Source organism: Bubalus kerabau, chromosome 6 (assembly GCF_029407905.1).
Source record: "Bubalus kerabau isolate K-KA32 ecotype Philippines breed swamp buffalo chromosome 6, PCC_UOA_SB_1v2, whole genome shotgun sequence".
Lineage (NCBI taxonomy): Eukaryota > Metazoa > Chordata > Mammalia > Artiodactyla > Bovidae > Bubalus > Bubalus kerabau.
In genome coordinates, this window is record NC_073629.1 from 121,768,301 (window position 1) to 121,790,800 (window position 22,500).

Genomic DNA, 22,500 nt, shown 5'->3' on the forward strand with positions numbered 1-22,500 from the left:
TGTTGGAAACTTGATCGATGTGGGAGAACAGCCATTTGAACCCAAGGGAGCTGACTTCCTTCTTTGGGGCCTTGTCTCCCTTGGCCATGGGAGGGGGGACTCTTCCGTCTCCTGCCCAGGACTTCAAACGACAAAGCCACGACAGATCACGCGGATCCACTTGCTCCAGTCAGGTTCAGGGGCAGAGCGCGAGGATCAAAGCTGGCCTGGGGACAGCAAGTCTCGCCCCTCGCCCCTCGCCCCTCGCCCCTCGCCCCTCGCCCCTCGCCCCTCGCCCCTCGCCCCTCGCCCCTCGCCCCTCGCCCCTCGCCCCTCGCCCCTCGCCCCCTGCCGCCAACTCGCCACACGCCCGCGTCTGCCTGCCCAAAGACCAAGTGCGGGCTGCTGGTGGCAGAGTCACATGTCACGGGAGTGGTCTTGGTCGGGGAGGTGATGAATGCCGTCAGAAAACACAAGCAAAATGATGGGGGATATCCATCCATGCACGTTATCCTTTGCCTGGCTGCGTCTCTCTGTCTCTGCCCGCCCGCACACCACACGCCCCGTGTGCATACCACACACACACACACACACACACACACACACACTGCGTCGTCCTTTGCGCCTGGCTGCGTCTCTCTCTGCCTGCACCATCCCCAGGCACACACCCGGCACGCGCACACACACACCCCCGGCCCCACACGGCGTGCACACACGCATCCTCACCCTATCCCCCCCCCCCCCACAAACAGCCCATGAACACCCAGCCCCCACACGCACACCCCTACAACGTGTGCACGCACGCACATGCACACACACAGAGCGTTGTCCTTTGCCTGGCTGTGACGCTCTGCCTCTGTCTCTGCCCACACGCCACACAGGCAAGCCCACACACACACACTCGCATCCCGCCCCGCCCCGACCCCCACACCACCCCCCACCCCCCACCCCCACATACACACACACACTGTGTTGTCCTTGGCCTGCCTGTGTCTCTCGGCCTCTGTCTCTTCCCCCGCCCCCCCTCCCGCACCCACAGGCGCACGCCAGGGCTGCACACTCCAACCACGCAACACCACCTGGGCATGTCACAGACACGCCACACACCGCCTCACGCCCCCCCCCCCCCCAACACACAGACACCCGGCCCACGCCACGCACATACGCGTGTGCACGCACACATACACACACGCGCGGGCGCACACACAGTGCTGTCCTTTGCCTGGCTGTGTGATACGATGCCTGTGTCTCTGCCCACACACCACATGCATACCCCCCCCCACACACACACACACGGCCCTCCACACACACACACACACACACACACACCCGGACACACACACACTGCGTTGTCCTTTGCCTGGCTGGGTCTCCCGGCCTCTGTCTCTGCCGCCACGCACACACCCATGTGGCGCACACGCCCCCTCGTGGCACCAATACACCACACACCTCCCCACCCTTCCCCCCCCCCCCCCCCCGCAACACACTCTCACACGGCCCCACATGCCACAGAGAACACCACACACCGCCTCGCCCCCACAAACACACACACACCCCCGACACACACACACTGCGTTGTCCTTTGCCTGGCTGTGACGCTCTGCCTCTGGCTCTGCCCACACGCCACACATGCAAGCCCACCACCCACACACACTCACGTCCCGCCCCGCCCCGCCCCCCCACACCACACCGCCCCCCCACACACACGCGCGCACGGCCCTGCACAGCGGCCACACAACACACACACACACACACCCCCTCCCCCCCAACAGACACACACAGAGACACACACACAGAGACACACACACACACACACACACACAGCGTTCTCCTTTGCCTGGCTGTGACGCTCTGCCTCTGTCTATGCCCACACACACACACTCACATCCCGCCCCGCCCCGCCCCCCCACACCACACCGCCCACCCCCCCTCCCCACACACACACACACACACACTGTGTTGTCCTTCGCCTGCCTGTGTCTCTCGGCCTCTGTCTCTTCCCCCGCCCCCCCCCAGCACCCGCAGGCGCACGCCACACGCGCACACCCGTGCCGCCCACCCGGCCCCCGGTGGCACCTATACACAACACACCCACACCACACACCTGCCCGCCCCCCCACCCCCACCCACCCACACACAGGGCTGCACACGCCACCCACGCAACACCACCTGGGCATGTCACAGACACGCCACACACTGCCTCGCGCCCCCCCCCCCCCACCCCCCCACCAACACACAGACACCCGGCCCACACCACACGCACATACGCGTGCGCACGCACACATACACACACACGCGCAAACACACACAGTGTTGTCCTTTGCCTGGCTGTGACACGATGCCTGTGTCTCTGCCCACACACCACAAGCATACCCCCCCCCCCCACGCACACACACACGGCCGTCCACACACACACACACAGCCCCGACACACACACTGCCTTGTCCTTTGCCTGGCTGGGTCTCCCGGCCTCTGTCTCTGCCGCCACGCACACACCCATGTGGCGCACACGCCCCCTCGTGGCACCAATACACCACACACCTACCCACCCTCCCCCCCCCCCCCCCCCGCAACACACTCTCACACGGCCCCACATGCCACAGAGAACACCACACACCGCCTCGCCCCCACAAACACACACACACCCCCGACACACACACACTGCGTTGTCCTTTGCCTGGCTGTGACCCTCTGCCTCTGTCTCTGCCCACACGCCACACATGCAAGCCCACCCACACACACTCACGTCCCGCCCCGCCCCGCCCCCCCCCCCCCCCCCCACACACACAGGCGCGCCCGGCCCTTCACAGCGGCCACACAACACACACACACACACACACCCTCCCCCCCAACACACACACACAGACACACACACAGAGACACACACAGACACACACACAGAGACACACACACACACACACACACACAGCGTTCTCCTTTGCCTGGCTGTGACGCTCTGCCTCTGTCTATGCCCACACACCACACATGCAAGCCCCCCCACACACACACTCACATCCCGTCCCGCCCCGCCCCTCCCCCCCCCGCCCCTCCCCCCCCCCCCCAACACACACACAGCGTTGTCCTTTGCCTGGCTGTGACGTGTGACGCTCTGCCTCTGTCTCTGCCCACACACACACACTCACATCCCGCCCCGCCCCGCCCCCCCCCACCCCCCCCACCCCCCCCCCCCACACACACACTGTTGTCCTTTGCCTGGCTGGGTCTCTCGGCCTCTGTCTCTCCCCACACACCACATATGCATGCCCACACACACACTCACATCTCGCCCCGCCCCCCACACCACACAACCCCCCCCCCCCCCACACACACACACACACACACTGTGTTGTCCTTTGCCTGCCTGTGTCTCTCGGCCTCTCTCTCTTCCCCCGCCCCCCCTCCCGCACCCACAGGCGCACGCCACACGCGCACACCCGTGCCGCCCACACGGCCCCCGGTGGCACCTATACACAGCACACCCACACCACACACCTGCCCGCCCCCCCCCCCCCCCCACCCAACCACCCACCCACACACTGGGCTGCACACTCCACCCACGCAACACCACCTGGGCATGTCACAGACACGCCACACACCGCCTCCCCCTCCCCCACCTCGCCCCACTGCGTGTGTTCCTGTCCCCTCTCTTTCTCCTTCCTTCCTTCCTCTGTCATCGTCCCTCTGCTTCTCGCTCCCCTCCCTCCACCTTCACAGGACAGGGTGCCTTTAAGATGAGTCTGCCTGTTGTGAATACACCCTGGACATGATGATTGCTACAGTCTGACCTCTCGCGCCTGTAACCTGGGGTGGCGGGGGGTGGGGGCGGGGGGTTGTCAAACATCCTTGGTACGCTAGGGATAGCTTTCTCTGTGGAAGGTGGAAGCCTCCCTTCCGTCTCTCGGTGCAGACAGGCAAACCGACCACAACTCAAAGCAACGGTGTTTGTGCCACGTGGGGCATACCTTCCACGGTCTCTACTGATGGACACACCACCCACTTCACCGAGCACATCCGAGGAGCCTTCACCCAAAGCTCTTGCAAAAGTCTTCAGAACTCTCAGTCTTCCAGTCACCTGCCACCATCAGGCGAGGTGTAGAGAACCGACGGAGAAACTGGAGAAATGACTTCTTCCATGGGGTTGGATGAACGGAGGAACAGGATGCTGAAGTGGATGCCTGACGTCTTGAGGAAAAGAGGATGGGGCGATGGGGGGTGGGGGCGGGGGAGGAAGGGCAGGACGGTCCACTTAGGAGGGCTGGTTGAACATGGACACATAAACTGTACATCCAAAGAATCCACAAGCACCTACTCTATACTATGCCAGCACGGGAAAATAGACGTATGACGTTGCATGAACCTCTAAGGGAAAAGACTCTGAACACCTGAAACGAACACGGCTTTGGAAACCCACCCTAGACTTCATTTCTGCCGTGAGGGTGCTGTCGTGTGCATATCTGAGGGGATTGATATGTCTCCCGGCCATCTGGATTCCAGCTTGTGCTTCATCCAGCCCAGCGCTTCTCATGATGTGTACTCAGCGTGTACGTTCAATAAGCAGGGTGACGATGGACAGCCTTGATGGACTCCTTTCCCTTATTTGGAACCAGCCTGTTGGGTTCCATGTCTAGTTCTAACTGTTGCTTCCTGACCTGCAGAAATACAGATTCCTACAGATTCCTCTTTTTTTTTTTTTTTTTTTAATTCCCTAACCTGAGTGGAAAGCGAGAGAGACAGAGAAAAGACAGACGGAGGGACGGGCGGGCGGACAGGCACGCAGGCAGGAAAAAGAAAGAAAGAAAATCATGAAAGGACCTACCGTCCCATCTGTTGTTTTCCAGATACAAAGAGAAAACAAAGGACCGAAAAGGACACGAGGTTTAAAATGGGAATTTGGAAAGATGGACATCCCCTTGGTCACTTCATACAGCACCCCTGTCAACAGAAGGGAATCGTTTCTCTTTTTCTCTCGACCCGGTCCTTCCAGACTTCAGAAACTCTCCGTGGAGGATTCTTATCTCCTTGGCGAGAGTGATTGCCACACGTTCCTTAGGGGCCCAGAGGATATTTCCGTGAAACGGGGGTACACACTTCTGGATAGGAGAGTCGTGTCCTATACGTGTGTGTGTGTGTGTGTGTGTGTGTGTGTGTGTGTGTGTGTGTGTTCCTTTGCGTGTGGTTCTTCACCCGAGACGGGGACTGGAGCCTGAAGTGTTCCGAGCTGCCTCCGCTATCTGGGGACAACAACCCTCTCTCGGGGGGGGGGGGGGGGGGGGGCACCACCACGTCCCATGTTCTCTTGTCCTTCTGACGGAGAACTCAAAAGGCCCTGTGCCTGAAGCCCTGCGGATGGAAGCTAGAGGACTTGGTGAACGTTTCTGACGGAGCCTCCCTGGTGGCTCACACGGTCAAGAGTCTGCCTGCGATGCAGGAGACCCGGGTTCCATCCCCGGGCCAGGAAGGCCTCCTGGAGAAGGACATGGCAACCCGCTCCAGGGCCCGACCCCGACGTCTAGAAATCAACCTCCTAGACTGCCTCTCCCTCTGCCGACTGGTTTCTCGAATCCGCTCCAGGGATGAACCTGTGTGTTTCCTTGGTTTCCTTACAAGTGCCTCGGGGGGGGGGGGGGGGGGGCGGCGGAATACCTGATGGCTTGCACCCCAGGCCTGCTTTCCCGCACCCGTCCATCGACATCACGGCCTCCTGAGAGGAGATACGATCACTGTTTCCCTGAATGGAGGATCTGTGCTCAGAAACTCTTGCTGTGACACGGAGGCCCCTACGAACTAACCTATTTCGCCCTTCCCTCCTTCCTGCCTTCTGGATTTTTTTTTTTTTTTTCCTTTCCCTTTCTTTCCTTTTTTTTTTTTTTTTTCTTTCCTTTCTTTTTCTCTCACGTCCATGCACACGCACACGCACACGCGCCGTCTCTCACGTACACACGTACATGCATGCACTCACACACAGTCACCAGCTCAGCTTTTCATGGGTTCCGGGCAAGGGTCAAGAGGAGGGAAAACTGGTGGGGTCCGGAGTAGGCCGCCGTCCCCACCCCACCCCACCCCACCCCACCCCACTGCACGTGAACCTCCGTGCCCTGTGGAGTGTTTTGGAGTCAAGTGACTTAAGAGCCGGCCAGCGCCAGAGGGACGCTCTGCCCCTCCCTCCTTTTCTGTCTCTCTGAAGGCAGGCAGGAAGGAAAACCTCCTCCCGCGGAAGGGAAGATGTCAAGGGACGGTGGCTGCTTCGACGCACGTCCGTCCGTGATCCTCACATGCATGACCCGGGTTTCCTGGGTTACACAAAGGAGGAGACTCCTTTGGCCTGACACGTAGGCGAGTCTGTCCCTCGGCCTCCCTCCCCATCCCCCAGCCCCCTTCCTCCGCGCGGGGCCGAAGGGGCCGTCTCAAGGTGGAGACGTGGAATGGCTGGGTGGGGCGGATCACCATTCAATAGAGAGAAGCTCGAGGCGAAGTCAGAGGCTCTGACTTGACTGGAAAGCTTTCTGCATTTGAATGAAGCTATCCGACGAGGCCCTGCAGGGGGAGGGTGGGGGAAGGTGGGGGTGGGGCCCACAGACAATAGCCCCTGCCTGCAGGGCCTGCCGGCCTGCCGGGCTGAGGAGGCCCTTTGGAGGCGGCGGCGGCGGCGGGGCCACGTCCCCGACTCCTGCAACTCGATCCCTTCAAGGAAACTTCTGGGGTGACTCCTGTCCAGGGAATCCTCCAGATGGGCCCGTTTCTGAAAAAGGCCCGAGTCACAGTTGTGACAGGTTCTCTGGATCTCTTGACACATGGATTGACCTGCACCCTCCCATCCTGTCAGATCCTTTGGACACGCTTGAAGAGGTCTTTGGCCTCGGCCAGAAAACAAGCCGAGAGAAACACACACGTGTTTGTCTGTGTGTTTGAACGGGGCGGAAAATGATGCGTGGCCGTGGATTGGAGAGAAACCTGCTCCTCTCACACGCCTGAAGGCAGGGAGTTCTCAGGGGGACGGACGGAACCTGCCTTCACTTCTCAGGGGGACCGGGACGGTCCCCTCGCCTCACGCGCCCCCGACCCCTAGCCCAGTCCCCCACTCCCGTCTCCCTAACCTCACACTCCCCCACCCCCACCCCCACCCCGGCCACCGAGGGGGGCCCGGGGAGGGATGGCTGTCTCAGCCCCGGTTCTGAGATGTCACTTGGGAAACCGCTCTAGGCCGAGATGCCAGATGGCCGCCCTGCCGCTTGGGGTCCGTCTCCATCACCCATGCCCGAAAGGCACGTGAGATCACGGACCGCACATCAGATCGGATCAGAGCAGATCAGTCGCTCAGTCGTGTCCGACTCTTTGCGACCCCGTGAGGCGCAGCACGCCAGGCCTCCCTGTCCATCACCAACTCCCGGAGTTCACTGAGACTCACGTCCATCGAGTCCGTGATGCCATCCAGCCATCTCCTCCTCTGTCGTCCCCTTCTCCTCTTGCCCCCAATCCCTCCCAGCATCAGAGTCTTTTCCAACGAGTCGACTCTTCGCATGAGGTGGCCAAAGGACTGGAGTTTCCGCTTTAGCGTCATGCCTTCCAAAGAAATCCCTGGGTTGATCTCCTTCAGAATGGACTGGTTGGCTCTCCTGGCAGTCCAAGGGACTCTCAAGAGTCTTCTCCAACACCACGGTTCAAAAGCATCCATTCTTCGGCGCTCAGCCTTCCTCACAGTCCAACTCTCACATCCATACCTGACCACAGGAAAAAACCATAGCCTTGACTGGACGGACCTTTGTTGGCAAAGTCATGTCTCTGCTTCTGAATAGGCTATCTAGGTTGGGCATGACTTTCCTTCCAAGGAGGAAGCGTCTTTTAAGGTCGTGGCCGCAGTCACCGTCTGCAGTGATTTTGGAGCCCAGACCCATAAAGCCTGACGCCGTGTCCACTGTTTCCCCGTCTGTTTCCCGTGAAGGGATGGGACCGGATGCCCCGATCTTCGTTTTCTGAATGTTGAGCTTCAAGCCAACGTGTTCACGCTCCTCTTTCACTGTCCTCAAGAGGCTCTTGAGTTCCTCTTCACTTTCTGCCCTAAGGGTGGTGTCCTCTGCCTCTCTGAGGGGATTGATATTTCTCCCGGCAATCTTGATTCCAGCTTGGGTGTCTCCCGGCCCAGCGTTTCTCATGATGGACTCTGCGTATAAGGTAAATACACAGGGTGGCGAGATACAGCCGTGACGAACTCCTTTTCCTATTTGGAACGCGTCTGTGGCTCCGTGTCCAGTTCTAACCTCGAGAGGCAGGTCAGGGGGTCTGGTATGCCCATCTCTCTCAGAATTGTCCACAGTTTACCGTGATCCACGCAGGCAAAGGCTTGGGCATAGTCCACGAAGCAGCAATAGACGCTTTTCTGGAACTCTCTTGCTTTTCCCATGACCCAGCGGACGTTGGCCATTTGCTCTCTGGTTCCTCTGCCTTTTCTCAAACCAGCTTGAGCATCAGGAAGCTCACGGTTCACATATTGCGGAAGCCTGGCTTGGGGAATTTTGAGCACGACTCTACTAGCGTGTGAGAGGCGTGCGAGTGTGCGGTCGGTTGAGCATGCTTTGGCGTGGCCTCTCTTTGGGATTGGAATGAACACGGACCTCTTCCAGTCCTGTGGCCACGGCGGAGGTTTCCAAATGTGCTGGCATAGTGAGTGCAGCACTGTCACAGCATCATCTTTCAGGATTTGGACGAGCTCCCCTGGAATTCCATCGCCTCCACTAGCTTTGTTCGTAGTGATGCTTTCGAAGGCCCACTTGAGTTCACATTCCAGGAGGTCTGGCTCTAGGTCCGTGATCACACCATCGTGATGATCTGGGTCGTGAAGATCTTTTTTGTACGGTGCTTCTGTGTATTCTTGCCGTCTCTTCTCCACATCTTCTGCTTCTGTTAGGTCCATACCATGTCTGTCCTTGATCGAGCCCATCTTGGCATGACACGTTCCTTTGGTATCGCTGACGTTCTGGAAGAGATTCCCTAGTCTTTCCCGTTCTGTTGTTGTCCTCTCTGTCTGGGCACGGATCGCTGAAGAAGGCTTTCGTCTCTCTTCTTGCGAGTCTTTGGGACTCTGCATTCAGATGGTTATATCTTTTCTTTTCTCCTTTGCTTTTCGCTTCTCTGCGTCTCACGGCTATGTGGAAGGCCTTCCCAGACAGCCATGTTGCTTTTTGGCGTTTCTTTTCCATGGGGATGGCCTTGATCCCTGTCTCCTGCACCATGTCACGAGCCTCCTTCCGTAGTTCCTACGGACAGCACGTAGCGCCCCCGGGACCCACGAAAGGATCCTCCTGAACACAGGACGGCGATGGTTATGGATCCACGTGGAGGGCGTCCATATCCCCACCTGATGCGTGACTAGGAGTCACACAGACTCGATGGGTGTGAGCTTGGATGGGGTGCCCTATCCGGAGCGATCACGTGGGTCAGAAAGCACACGCGGAACAGAACCAAACCGGAGACCGCAGCCAAGTCGAGGGCGGGCGGAACCCGAGGACCTCCCCGGTCCCGTGGCATCCTGTGCCGTACGCAGCCTTTCTCGATGGCCAGGAGAGACGTGGAATGTATGGGGTGTCGTGCCCGAAACCACGCCACGGAGAGTGATCGCGTCTGACGCTCATCGTCTCTAAAAAGATACATACGCCGGGTCTCTTTATAAAACGATGGAAGGAGATCTTTGAATGCCAGAGGGTATGACATGGGAAAGACACATCCAAGTGGACTCAGCATGGCCGAGAGAGCTCCCCCAAATAGAGAGGGGAGGCCATGGAGGAAGAGGTCCGTGTGTCTCCGTCTGGACGGAATGTACCCTTGGAGCACTTCCTGGGTCCCAGAGGCCTCCACATCCTCGAAGGAAACAGCGTTCCCGAAATGCAAGAGACCTCTCCTACCCTCCCCTTTCCCTAAATACCTTGCGACCCTCTACCCTGGAAGAAGAAACCTGTCCTTCTTTGCATGACAGCAAATCCTAAGTGCTCTCAGCTGGCTTGACAACCTCACGAGGCTCAGCTTTCTAGGCCCCTGACTCTTTCCTGGGGAACATGCCCTGGGTTTTATGGAAATCTGTGTCCCTGCATGGCAATCTCTAAGTCACCCCCCCCCCCACCCCCACCCCAAATAAAGCTTTCTTTTCTTTTCTTTTCTTTTGGCGCAGCCAATACAGACTCTTCATTGAAAGATACTAAAACTAGGTGATGTTATGTGTTTCATGTCCCGGTGTATTGAAATAGAATGTTCTTCGTGAAGGACGTACAACATCCTTCGTTCTAACGGGTACAGAATGGTGACTTGATGCACCTGTCTGTTGCAAAAGAATCATTCATGACCACCCAAGCGGTAGCTCATAGCTGGATCACAACCCATACATCTCATGACTGTATGCGAAAGAAAGTGAAGTCGCTCAGACTCTTTGCGGCCCCACGGACTGTAGCCTACCAGGCTCCTCCATCCATGGAATTTTCCAGGCAAGAATACCGGAGTGGGTTGCCATGTCCTTCTTCCGTTGTATGGGAAGTGAATGGGTCATGTCCACGGTCATGGCAACTTTCGAATACGATAATGCTGCTGCTGCTGCTGCTGCTGCTGCCGCCGCCGCCGCCGCCGCCGCCGCCACTGCTCAGTCGCTTCCATCGTGTCCGAATCTGTGCGACCCCGTAGACGGTAGCCCGCCGGGCACCCCCGTCCCTGGGGTTCTCCAGGCAGGAACACTGCGGTGGGTTCCCATTTCCTTCTCCGAGGCGTGAAAGGGAAAAGGGGAAGGCCAGTCGCTCGGTCGTGTCCGACTCTGTGCGACCCCGTGGACTGCGGCCCACCGGGCTCCTCCGTCCACGGGATTTTCCGGGCAAGAGGACTGGAGTGGGGTGACGTTGCCTTCTCCGCATATGAGACGGCGATACCGATAAGGCTGTTCTTTAGAATCACCGTGCTCTTTGTGACGTAGACAGTATATATGTACCTTATCCGTGAAGTTCCCGCCGCCCCCGCCCTTACATCGATCGACATCTTCCCATGTCTCCCTCCCCCAGCCGCTCTGTGATGATCGTTTTCATTGCTTTAGATGGCCTTGCATGGCATGGAAGTGACAGGAGACGCTCTGTTTCTTTCTCTACCTGACTTATTCATTGGGCATCCCTCCCTAAGTCACATCCATGCTATCACGACGTAAGAACGTGTTCATTCCTGGGGCTACCTGGGACACCTAGATCTACCTATCCATGGATCTCCATCTGGATCGTGGATCTTCTGGATCTAGTCTTCCCTAGATGGACACTTCGGCGGGTTCCCCATCTTGGCTCTTGTGAATGATGCTGCGATGGACCTGGGAGTGCAGACCTCTCTCTAGGTGAGATTCAGGTGTTCATGTCCTTCGATGTATACCCCGAAGTGAGATTGTTGGCAGGATCCATCATTTCTCAACCACGACTCGTTTCTAAGTCCTTCTGAGGTGATCCGGTCGCTGCTGCTGCGGCTGCCGCTAAGTCGCTTCCGTCGCGTCCGACTCTGTGCGACCCCGTAGACGGCAGCCCGCCAGGCTCCCCCCTGTCCCTGGGGTTCTCCAGGCGAGAACGCTGGAGTGGGTTGCCACGGCCTTCTCCAATGCCTGGAAGGGAAGAGCGAAAGGGAAGTCGCTCAGTCGTGTTCGACTCTTCCCGACCCCATGGACTGCGGCCTACCGGGCTCCTCCGCCCACGGGAGTTTCCGGGCGAGGGGACTGGAGTGGGTTGCCATTGCCTTCTCCGGAGATCCGGGGAACGATCCGTTCTTTGCCCATAGACGCCGTGGGAATCAAAGCGACTGCATACGTCTTAGGGAAGACGGCGACGGCGACGACGACGACGACGACGACCCAAACGCTCCCGAGAGCACCGTGGAACCAGAGGGTGTGTCCGCGGGATGATTCCCCGGTGCCAGCTTTCCACGGCTCGTTCGCGTCCACACGCCCCCTGCGGTCGGCAGGTTGTTCGATAGACACGGAACCACGGTTGTCACGGGCCGGGGTTGCCTAGGTGCCGGTCGATCCCCAGATGAGTGGGGTGATGACAGAGTCCTTAGGGAACGGAGCGGAGACGCATAGAATGAGTTCCACGAGACGAGTGGGATGAGAAGAGAAGAACGAGGGGAAGTGGTGCCTGGGGAGCCAGACATGGTCGAACAGAAGAGAAAACGTGTCAGACGAGAGGGGAGAATGATTCCAAGTCCGTGGAGCAGCATGGGGGAGACAGGCCCAGGAGATGCGAGCAGAGGCTGGGGGCACGGCACACCTGGGCCGGTGAGCACGCAGGGAGCCGAGAGGGATGGCCGTGCGTCGTCTGCAGGTCCGCGCGGGCCGATCTCCAGAGCCCGGACTGTGAGGGATTTCGTGAGAACAGTCAGGCTCACGGGGCCCGAGGGTGACGTCTCCACGGTGCTCTCGGCACTGTACGGAGAGCTTCCCGCGCTTCCGACGGCACGGAGAGCTGGGGTTTCTTTAGGTGTATCTACAGAAGATTCAGGGAGCTTCCCGAGGGATAGGACTAGGTATTGGCCGATCGCGTCCGATCTTAGGCCGTCTCGCTGGATGATCATTGGCCGTCTTTGACGTCTGTGGGGGCGTGCTGGGTCTTCATGGCCGTGCAAGCTGTTCTCTCTCTGTGGAGAGAGGGGGCCGCTCTACGGTCGTGCGTCTGGGCTTCTCGTGGCTGTGGTTCCTCTTGGGGCGCGGGGGCACTGGGGCACGTGGGCTTCAGTGGCTGCTGGGTGTGGGCTCGACACTCGCAGCGGCCAGGATCTAGAACACAGACTCCATCACCGAGGCATATGGGCAGCGTGTGGGCTCTTCCCGGACCGGGGGTGAAACCCATGTCTCCTGCCTGGGCACGGGGTGGTTTGCCACGGGGCCCCCGGGGAAGCCCCGGTCCCGAACTCGAGGCGGATCTCTTGACGTCACCGCTTTTTCTTGGAGGGTTTCGAAACGGTCGGGCCAGGGAAAAGGACACAACCTGTACGTCCTTTCAATGGGATCCCTGAGGCCAGGAGGAGCCGTGCAGACGCCGATGAGGGAGGAAGGGGATGATGTCGCCTTTTGGTACGGTGAGGATCGGACTCGCAGTCCACGCTCCTGTTCCCACCGCTCCCCTCCGTGAACTGGAGTTCGAATCTCGATGGGCCTCTGAGCCCACACCTGGCTGGCCTCCATCATGCCGGGTTGACCTTCGGTTCTCACAAACCGGCACGCTTGCTGCCTCTCGACGTGTCCTAGAGAAGACGACATCGGATTCCATAGTAGATCAGCGTCTTGGACGAGCGACGGCACGACAGCCACAACAAGTGGGATGGATACACACAAACGTTGGTTTCTTTTGGACTATGAGCCCACCTCTGTTCGTGTGTGTGTGTGTGTGTGTGTGTGTGTGTGTGTGTGTCTGTGAGAGAGAGAGAGAGAGAGAGAGAGAGAGAGAGAGAGAGAGAGAGAGAGGCCTTTGTGGTTCTAAAGCAAGAAGCACTGAGGAGTGAAGACATTCTTGAACGAACATATTTTCCTTCATTTCAGTCGTGATGGTGCCATGATTTGGAGGACGACGTGGACTGTTTCGGGGTAGATGATTTTAGAAGGCTGTGAAGGGACTTCCCTGCCTGGTGGTCCAGTGGTGAAGAATCCACCTGCCGAGGAGGCAGGGGACAGGGTGTTTTCGATCGATCCCTGATCCGGGAAGATGCCGCCGGGCTCCGGGCAGGTTCGATACGAACCTACAGAACGGACAGTGCCAGGCGTGAAGGCGAGGGCAGACGGACGGGGGACTCTGGACGAGGATGACTGACACGGACGGACACGGACGTCTCCGTGTAGGTGGGTCGTGGCCGGCACGCTCCTCTGGGGCAGGATGTTCCTAGGACCGTTGGGGAGCGTGCGCGCGCGCGTGCGCGTGGGAGGAGCAGGGGACCGAAGGGCATTCTCTGTCCTCTCTGCTCCACGGGGCCCGCGGGACCCTAATCGGCTCCAAGAGAGGATGCCTCCGATGGAAAGACAAACCCACACGTGAGGGACCCTCCCTTCTGGTTCACTTGGATTCTGAGAGCGTGACGGTCAGGTGCACTCAACGCTCTGGATGTCTGTGCTTCCTGAGATCCCGGCCTACTCACGGGAAGGACCCGTGGAAGCCGGATGAGATCTCCCTCTGCACGGCGGCGGCGGCTCCAGGGTGCACACGTTTCAGTGGCTACGGCTTGTGGACATCGCACCGAGAGCCTAACCCCCGGTGTGCCCGACGCCTGTGTCCACGATGGGTGAACAGTTCTAAGTGCGGGAAGCCCCAAACTTGCCACTGCCTGTTCGATCCGCAGGGACTCTGCGAAGAACAAACGTGCCCGGTCTCCTGACCGATTCCCCTTTTCGGAGCCAGCCTGGTGCGTGATCTCTTTTCCAGGCCTCAGGCACACACTGGCGCTGGGGAGCTGTGTCCCTGTTCCTCCTCCTCCTCCTCCTCTTCCTCCTCCTCCTCCTCCTCCTCCTCCTCTCTGTCCCCACCCTTCCCCCCACACGCAGGCTCCCCCACCCCGCCTGGCCCCGGCCCGTCCGGGTCTCCCCCACCCGCAGACAAGGCCAGGAAAAACACGGTCCCCGAACGACGCAGCCGAGAAACAGTGGAAGTCCACTTGGATGCTGTTAGGAGACACCTGAGCAGACCTAGGCCAACACTGCCACCCCGTGTGGGGTGAGAGGCCAGCGCGAGAGGAGCTCGACAGTTCAGAGGAGGGGGAAGAGGAGCAGGAGGGGGAGAGGGCGGCGGGGGGTGGCGGTGGGGTGGGTTGGGGAGGGGAGGGACAGGCTGAAGCTGTCTCAGGGCGATGACGTGGATGAAAACGTTCCCCTTCAGAAGGGCGCTCCAAAGAGATCGTGGCGGCGGGACCTGGAGAGCACAAAGGGCTTCGTTTTGGAGGCTGATCTTCAAGCTGGGAGTGGGGTGGGGGGTGGGGGGTGGGGGGAGGGGGATCATCCAGACAGAGGAAAGACACCAGGCCCGAGAAGGCAAGAGAGATGCTTTACACAAGTGAATCGGATGCTTTTCTGTCCATGTGTTCCCTAATCACACTCTCACGGAAAGCCAGCCAGCCAGCCAGCCAGCCAGCCACCATCGTTTCGCTCCTTTTCTGTTCTCTACATTTTGAACGGCGAGTGAGCGAGAGAGTCTTCCAATGGTTTGAGAGGAGTTTGGAATGTCGTGGGACCATGGTACTTTTCAGCCATGGATGAACGTGACGGCTTCTTTTGTCCGCTTCGGCGTTCAGGGTTATCCCGAACTCCCCCTGCCGAGTGAGGCCTGTGTATCGCTGTGTGCTGGAGGACACCGTGCTGTCCACATCTTGATCTTGGACTGAACAAAGCCACCTTGGGGAGTGTGTTCGGTTGCTTGGCTTCGTTTCCTTTCCCTATGGCACTCACCTGACCGTCCTGTCCACTCTTGGGATCGTTCATCTCCCCCTCCCCCTCAAGGCAATCGGGTCCTTTTCTTTCTCCTCCTCCTCACCCTAGTTTCTCCCCCCCTCCCCCCCCTCCCCCCACACACACAAGTCCCACTCTTCTCAAATAGACGTCTAACTGACTGCCAACCTTTTCTTTTGCCTTCTTTCCTTCCTTCCTTCTTTCCTTCCTTCCCTCCTTCTTCCTTTCCTTTTATTTTGGGGGGGGGGCGGGGGGCGGGGGGCGTCCCCCCCTTTAATTTTCAGCTTGTACAGACGAGGTTTTCGTGTAGCACATGACACAGCGATCACCAGGATACATCTAGTTAGTGACTGTCCGTCACCACTTGGTGTCACGGCAAATGACATTTGCCATTTGGTGTCAAGACGTGCCCGCGACTCATGCATTTCATAAGTGGAAGGTTGCACCGCTTCGTCTGTCTCCCTCACCAGTGGCACTCACTCATTCTCTCCCACCCCCAACCCCCGCCCCTCCCTCCTCTGGCCAACCCCCACCCCCCCGACCCCCGTGTGTTCCTTTGTAGTATCTCTGAGCCTGTTTCTGTTTGGTTCTGTTCTGTTCACGGTGTATGGTTTGGTAGGTTCTGCATGGAAACGACTGATCTGAGGTATTTCATGTAGCATAATACCCTCTAAAGGTCTCTCCAGGTTCCTGCAGACTGTGAGATTTCATTCCCTTCTGGTGGTTGAGTCCCATTCCTGTGTGTGTGTGTGTGTGTGTGTGTGTGTGTGTGTGTGTGTGTGTGTGTGTGTCTGCATGCCCGTGTGCACGCGCGCACGTGAATAGATCCAGGCGTAGGCACACAGACAGAGTTCTAGCATGATGTGTGAACGGATGTCTACCTAGGGATAGGGGTCGATCCCTCACATACACACGTCCGTATCTTCTTTGTCCCCTCCCTCCGTGGGCACCCTGTGGAGTTGCTGGGTTGGGTCGAATGGGGGAATCTTTGGGGGAGGGTACATCGCAGGACTCTTTTCCCTAGGGATGTGGTTTCTCTGTCTGTGAGGCGCCAGGGGATGAGATCTGATCTCTCTGAGTCCGCCCACAGTTTTCTCAGCTGCAGAAAAGACGCGTTCGATCCATCAGGAGCCACTGTCCTCTGAGGGTTCGAACTTGCTGTCGTGAGAGCGATTCCCGGCTCCCGGGCCTTTCCCCTCCGAATGAGAAGGATCATTGTCCAGGGAAACGCCCCGGGGGGGGGGGGGGGTGCTTCCGTGAGCCCGCCCCCACCCCCAGCAGCCCCAGCCCAGCCCAGCCCAGCCCAGCCCAGCCCTGCCGTGGATGTGTGTTCTCCCTTGTGCTTCTGGGTGTCTGTCTGTTCTACCTTTCTTTGGAAGGAAGGGGTCTGTTCGGGCCTCCTGCCCACTTCGCTCATCGGGGGTTGTTTCCCTTTTGGAGGTTGAGGTGTCTGACGCCTTGATCGGTGTTGGACAGAAAAGCCCCTTTTGCGATATGCTTGTGCTTTCCCCGTATATACGGGCGTGTGCGCGCACACGACAGACAGACAGACAGACAGACACACACACACACACGCGGATGTGTGTTTCCGTCCGGGTATGTACGTGTGTGTCTGTGAGTATATATATGTACGTATATACACCTATAGATAAACACACACGCGCGCACGTAGACATCCACGCAGACACATGGCTATAGATGCACACGTACACTGATGCATATGTCCACGTATGTATACACACGCGCGTTTGCGTACGTGTATACATGTGTGCGCATCTATGCACATCAACCTGTGTATAGGCACTCTGGATGCACGCGGGCACCTGTACATACGTACATGGGTGCACGTCTACGTGTGTGTGTGTACATATATATATATATGTACAGACACATACACACACGTGCGTATGTAGGCACATAGACACGCGTACGTCTGTGTGGATGTACATATGCTCTATGTAGACGTCTACGTATGCGTCCGTACGTATGCATACATGTGTACATACACGTGTGCACATACACACGCAGATATGTGTGTCTATGCAAGCATGCACGTATGGGTACGCATAGACGTGCATCCACACCTGTGCGCAGACATCACACGTATACACACGTGTGCATCTATATGCGTTGACACGTCCGCATGTATTTGTATGTGTGTGCCTATGTATCCCGACGTCTCTGCACATGTGAGCACGTGTATTCACGCCTGTGTCTATCCGTGTACGTAGGTGTATAGAGGCCTCTGTATGCGTATATACACGCAAGCATACACGCACACTAGAAATGCCTAGGCATACACGTGCGCACACAGACACGTGCGTGTACGTGAGCATGCCCTTCGTACGTGTGTGTGTATACGCATGCGTGCACGTATATATAGACGCGAATACGCGTGCATATACATATGTACACGCGTATATGCACATGTGTATGCATTCTCTGTCCCTCTCCCTCTCCCTCTCCCTGTCTCCCTCTCCCTGTCTCCCTCTCCCTCTCTCCCTCTCCCTCTCTCCCTCTCCCTCTCTCTCTCTGACTTTTAAGCTGCCAGGACAGTTCTACGACTTGACTTTCCTGCCTGGTGGTTTTGTTTCATTTCGTTCCTGAGCTACGTCAAAAAGGTATTTATTCATTGAGTTGGCTGTTGTCATGGGACCCGGGGTTTATTTAGTGGATCCCTATGGACCCGGTCCTCCTCACCAGCACGCCCCTCAACACCACCCCCCACCCCCCCGAGCCCCCACCCCTCCCGCCACCCCCCGCAGCCCTGCCACCGCCGCCCCCCCCCCCCCCCCCCCCACCAGACCTCCCGGGCCGTCCGCCTTTCCGGTGTTTGTGGCCAGTGAGTTTGAAATCCATGGTCTCCTGACCTCAAGTGCACTTTCCCCACCCACCCGCGCATGCTTGTGTGTGCTGTCTTTGGACTTTGTCACGGTGCCTCGACCCAGGTTGAGTTTTGTTTTCTCTTCTTGGGGGGTCCGAGTGTCTCCTTCTTTTCCTTTCTTGCTCCTAGGCTTGCGTGTCCGTGTCTGTGTCTGTGTGTCTGTGTCTGTGTCTGCTTTCGAAAGTCCTGCTTTGTTCTCTCAGCAGCGCTTGCCTGGTTTCGTTTTGCCGGTCCCTCCCTCCCTCCCTCCCTCCCTCCCTCCCGCGCCCCTCTTTCGGGGGCCCGGGGGGCCGGGGGTTCCTGGGATGTCACTGGTGCCCCTCTCTCCGCCCACCCCGCCCCGAGCCCCCGCCGCCCGCCTGCGTCTCCGTGGCATGTCCCCCCACCACCCTGGAATCGCGTGGGGGATCGCGTCTCTTTCGTGGCAGCCTCCAGGGGAGAGATCTCCCGGCTCCTCTCCCTTCCTCTGCGGCCGGGGTCGCGTCGCGTCGCGTCGCGTCGCTCGGCGGCGGAGGCTCCGGGCCGAGCTCGGGCGTTTGGGCGGCCGGCGCTGTGGCGTCCCCGGCGGCCGGCGACAGCGACCCGTCCTCGGGACGTTCGAGCCGGTTGTCGGGAGCCACCTGGCGGCCGCTTGTATATTGTCCCTCGTCCTCCGGAGCTTCGGCGAGCCCTTCAGGAGGGTTGTGACTCAGCAGCCGGGCCCGAGGCAGAGCTCTCAGTCACCGGCTACGCTGGCGGCGACAGTCCCGGTGGCGCCGAGGCCTAGGGACGTCCTGCTGTCGCCGGAGATTGGTTCTCTAGGTTTCTGAGGAGGGTGATCGTCGCGGCGCTCCGGGGCCGGGCTCTGGGGTGGCCGGACCGGGTCGACCAGCATCTCCCCGTGCCCCTGTGGCCGCGGAGACGGACCGGCCGGACCCTCCCAGGGACGGGCCGCCGCGGTGGGCAGGGAGAGGGTCTTCCCTGCCCGGAGCGCCTGGACTCGGGCTCGGCGGTCCGGACTCCTCCTGGGCCGCCCTCAGGAGCGTTTGCTTCGCCCTCGGCCCCGCTCCGGAGGTGGGGACCGGCCCGGACTGTGGCTTGGAGGTCGCCGGAGGGCGCACCTGGGTCCGGGCCCTCGGGTGCTTTCTGAACGAGGTGCTTTCCGCGTCGCACTCCGGAGGTGGGGACCCGCCCGCCGGAGTCGTGAGGGTTGACGGGGAGAGGCGGGCGCGTGTGCGGTCCCCACCCCCCCCCCCCCAACCCCACCCCGTGGGGTCCGGTGGCCGAGGCGTCTCCCGGCACACATGCTGTTACTTTTTCAAAGTCTCGATGGGTTCGGAGACGGGGATGGACCGGACCCTGCTTCCGCGGGTGGCCGGGGAGGGCGCGCTCGACCCTTCAGCGTGCCCTCGTGGGTCTCGGTCGTCGGACGTGACTTTGTCTCACCCCTCCCCAACTCCCTGAATCCCGGTCAGGAGGTGGGGACCGGCTCGGGCCGTCCTGGGTGCCCCATCTAGGACGGTCTGGGCCCCGGGCGCGGTCCCTGGTCGGGGCCCGCTCGTCTCGTTGGAGGCGCCTCGCTGACGGTTCGTTCTTCTTGTTTCTTGATGCCCATTGAAGCCAAATCCCCTTTCGGAGACTCCGACGGACCGGTACCCCTACCGGTTTGGGCGAAGTGGGGAGGGCACCCCGGGCCAGCTCCCTCTCCCTTGGTGGGTGTCCGCGGCCCCACTTGGGCCACCACACGCCCCGTCCCCCTGCTCCCCTCCCCCCGGTCGACCAGATGAACCCGCCCCCCCCCCCCCCCCCCCCCCACGCAGAGAGCTCCGGGCCTGGTGTTTATGGGGTAGCGCTGGGGACAGGTGGCCGGGCCAAGGTTCCGGGGTTCCTCCATGCGAGTCGTGGATGGGCCCCGCTGTCGGCTGCTGTCATTTCGTCACCCTTAATGGGCCTTTTTTACCACCAGGTAAGTGCTGACACGGTCTCCTTCGGTGTCTGCCGCCGAGGACTTTGGGTCTCTAGATGCACGCGGGGCTCTGAGCCTTCGGGCCGCCAGCTGGTGCCCGGTTCGGCCCTTGCCGCTGGAGCCGCCCGCCTGGGCCTGTGCGCCGGCTCCCGTGCGGTGGTGGTGGTGGTGTCTAGCTGACCCGACCCGTGGTGCCACCTCCGGTCTCTGGGCGACCCGAGGGTGGCGGGGCGAGGCGCTGTGGGTCTTCTACCCTGTGCGCTCCCCGCTGCGGGCACCCGGTGAAGGCTGAGATGCGGCCCCCGCCCTATGGGCTCCGTGCCACGTGTCAGGCGTTCTCTTCCTGGGGTCGTGGGCCGCTCTCGCCTGAGGCGAGGTGGGGGGGCGGAGGTTGCCGGTGGGGCTTAAAGCGGGCCCCTCTGGTGACTGTCCTCGCCGCGCCTCCCCCCCTGCTCCACCTTGGCTCAACCGATCGATGTGGTGTGGTCGTGCTCTCCCGGGCCGGGCCTAAGCCGTGCCAGACGAGGGACGGGCGTTCCTGGTGAACGCGTCCGCTCTTCTCGGTCTGCTCACGGGGCCCCTCGCCTGTCTTTCCCCCCTGCCCGTCGTGGAGGGTGAGGAAGGCAGGAGTTGGGTTGCGGTCTCTGGCCCTGACCTTCGGTCTCCTGTCCCCCGCCTCGGGGCGTCAGTGGGGGCCGTGGGTCTGTTGACACAGCAGATGCTCTCGCTTCGCCTTCCCGGCGTGTGCTCTGCGAGCGGCTCTCCCCGCGGTGGGGAGGGCTCTGCCGCTGCTGCGCTGCGCGCCCCCCTCCCCGCGCGGGTGCGCGAGCGTCCCTCGGTGGTGCCCCTGGAGCGCTCCAGGTCGTCCCTCAGGTGCCTGAGGCCGAGCGGCGGTGTCGTTTCCCTTAACCCCGGTGTCCTCCTCGGGTCCCCGCCGCGGTGGTGTGTGTGCGTGTCCCGTGAGTGGCTCTCGTCGGGAGGAGGGGTCGAGGCGGTAGGAGAGGCGTGCCTGTGCTCCTCGTCGTGGAGGCTGACGGATGAGGCCTTGCAGGGGACGGGACGCGGGCTCTGCGCTGGCCGTGGCCGCGCAGGCGCGCTTGTGTTGGTGCCCCGCCTACCTGTACCGCAGACCCCTCCCGCCCAGCTGGGGACTGGCGGCTCGTGGAGCGCCTCCGCGGGCCCGAAGGAGAGAGACGATCCGGGTGAGGGGCGGCGCGCCCTCGGTGAGAAAGCCTTCTCTAGCGATCCGAGAGGGAGCCTTGGGGTACCGGACCCCCCAGCCGCTGCCCCTCCCGAGTGCGCGGTGGCCGCCGTGGCGGCTGCCAGAGCACGTGGGCAGAACACCCCCCCACCTCCCCTCTGGGGTTGGTGAGGGGGCGGGTGCGCCGGCCCCGCGGTTGGGGCCGTGTGCCGCTCGTTGCCTACCGCGGCCCGCGCCTCCCCCCTTCGAGTTGGGAGAGGGTCCCGCTGGGCCCCGCCGGGCGTCCGGCAGGTGGCGGGGGACCGGGGCGCGCGTTGTGCCGTGTGCGCGCGCGCGCGGTCGGCCCCCGCGGTGTGGTGAGCCTTGGGGCAAGGGCGGGGAGGTGTTGGGGGCGCGACGCCCGGTCGGCCCCGGCTTCCCCAGCCCCGTAGCCGTGGTGAGGGAGAGCCTATCGCGCCCGCCCTCTCCCCACGAGCCGCAGCCGGTGGCGGCGTGCGGTCACGGTCGGGGCCGCCTCGCTTGAGAGCGTGACCCCCAGGCTGTCGAGCCCCAGGGTGTCAGGCTAGATGGAAGACGGATCTGTCGAGGACGGATGGAGGAAGATGGGCCGGGCGGCACCCCGGCCCTGGTGGTGGGGCCGGGTCGTGGGGGCCCGCTCCGGGGATAGCCGGGACCGGTCGGCGTCCCAGGCGTGTCGCGGGACCGCCCTCGTGTGTGGGTGGCGGTGGGACCCCGCGCTGGTTTTCCTGGTGGCCCGGCCGTGTTCCCGGTGTTTTTCGGGTCCCCGGACGGCGCCCGCGCCCCTGTCCCGCGGCCCCCGCCGTGCGTGCTTGCCGGCCCCTCCCCGCCGCTGCCGGCCTCTCCTCCTCGCCCCGCGCGTGCGACCGCCCCGCGCTCCCGTCCCCTGTCTGGGACCGAGCCGGCCTCGCCTCACGTGGGTGTCGTCCCCCGGCCTCCATCGGCCGGTGGCGTCCCCGAGGCGGGGCGGGGCGGGGGAGCCTTGCGCGTGTCGGGGACGGGGGTGGGCCGCCGGTGCGCGGCGGGAGAGCGTTCTCCCCGGCCGGCTG

The 22,500-nt window shown here is 61.0% G+C and overlaps 1 long non-coding RNA gene across 1 annotated transcript in view; it reads right to left on the minus strand.

Annotated features, from left to right (window-relative positions):
• The window catches only part of LOC129655805 (uncharacterized), a 15,146-nt gene extending 626 nt beyond the window's left edge, over positions 1–14,520 (minus strand). The window contains exon 1 of the long non-coding RNA XR_008716125.1: positions 7,385–14,520. This is a non-coding gene — a long non-coding RNA (uncharacterized LOC129655805). The remainder of the gene's footprint in view (positions 1–7,384) is intronic.
• Positions 14,521–22,500: the final 7,980 nt, after the last annotated feature.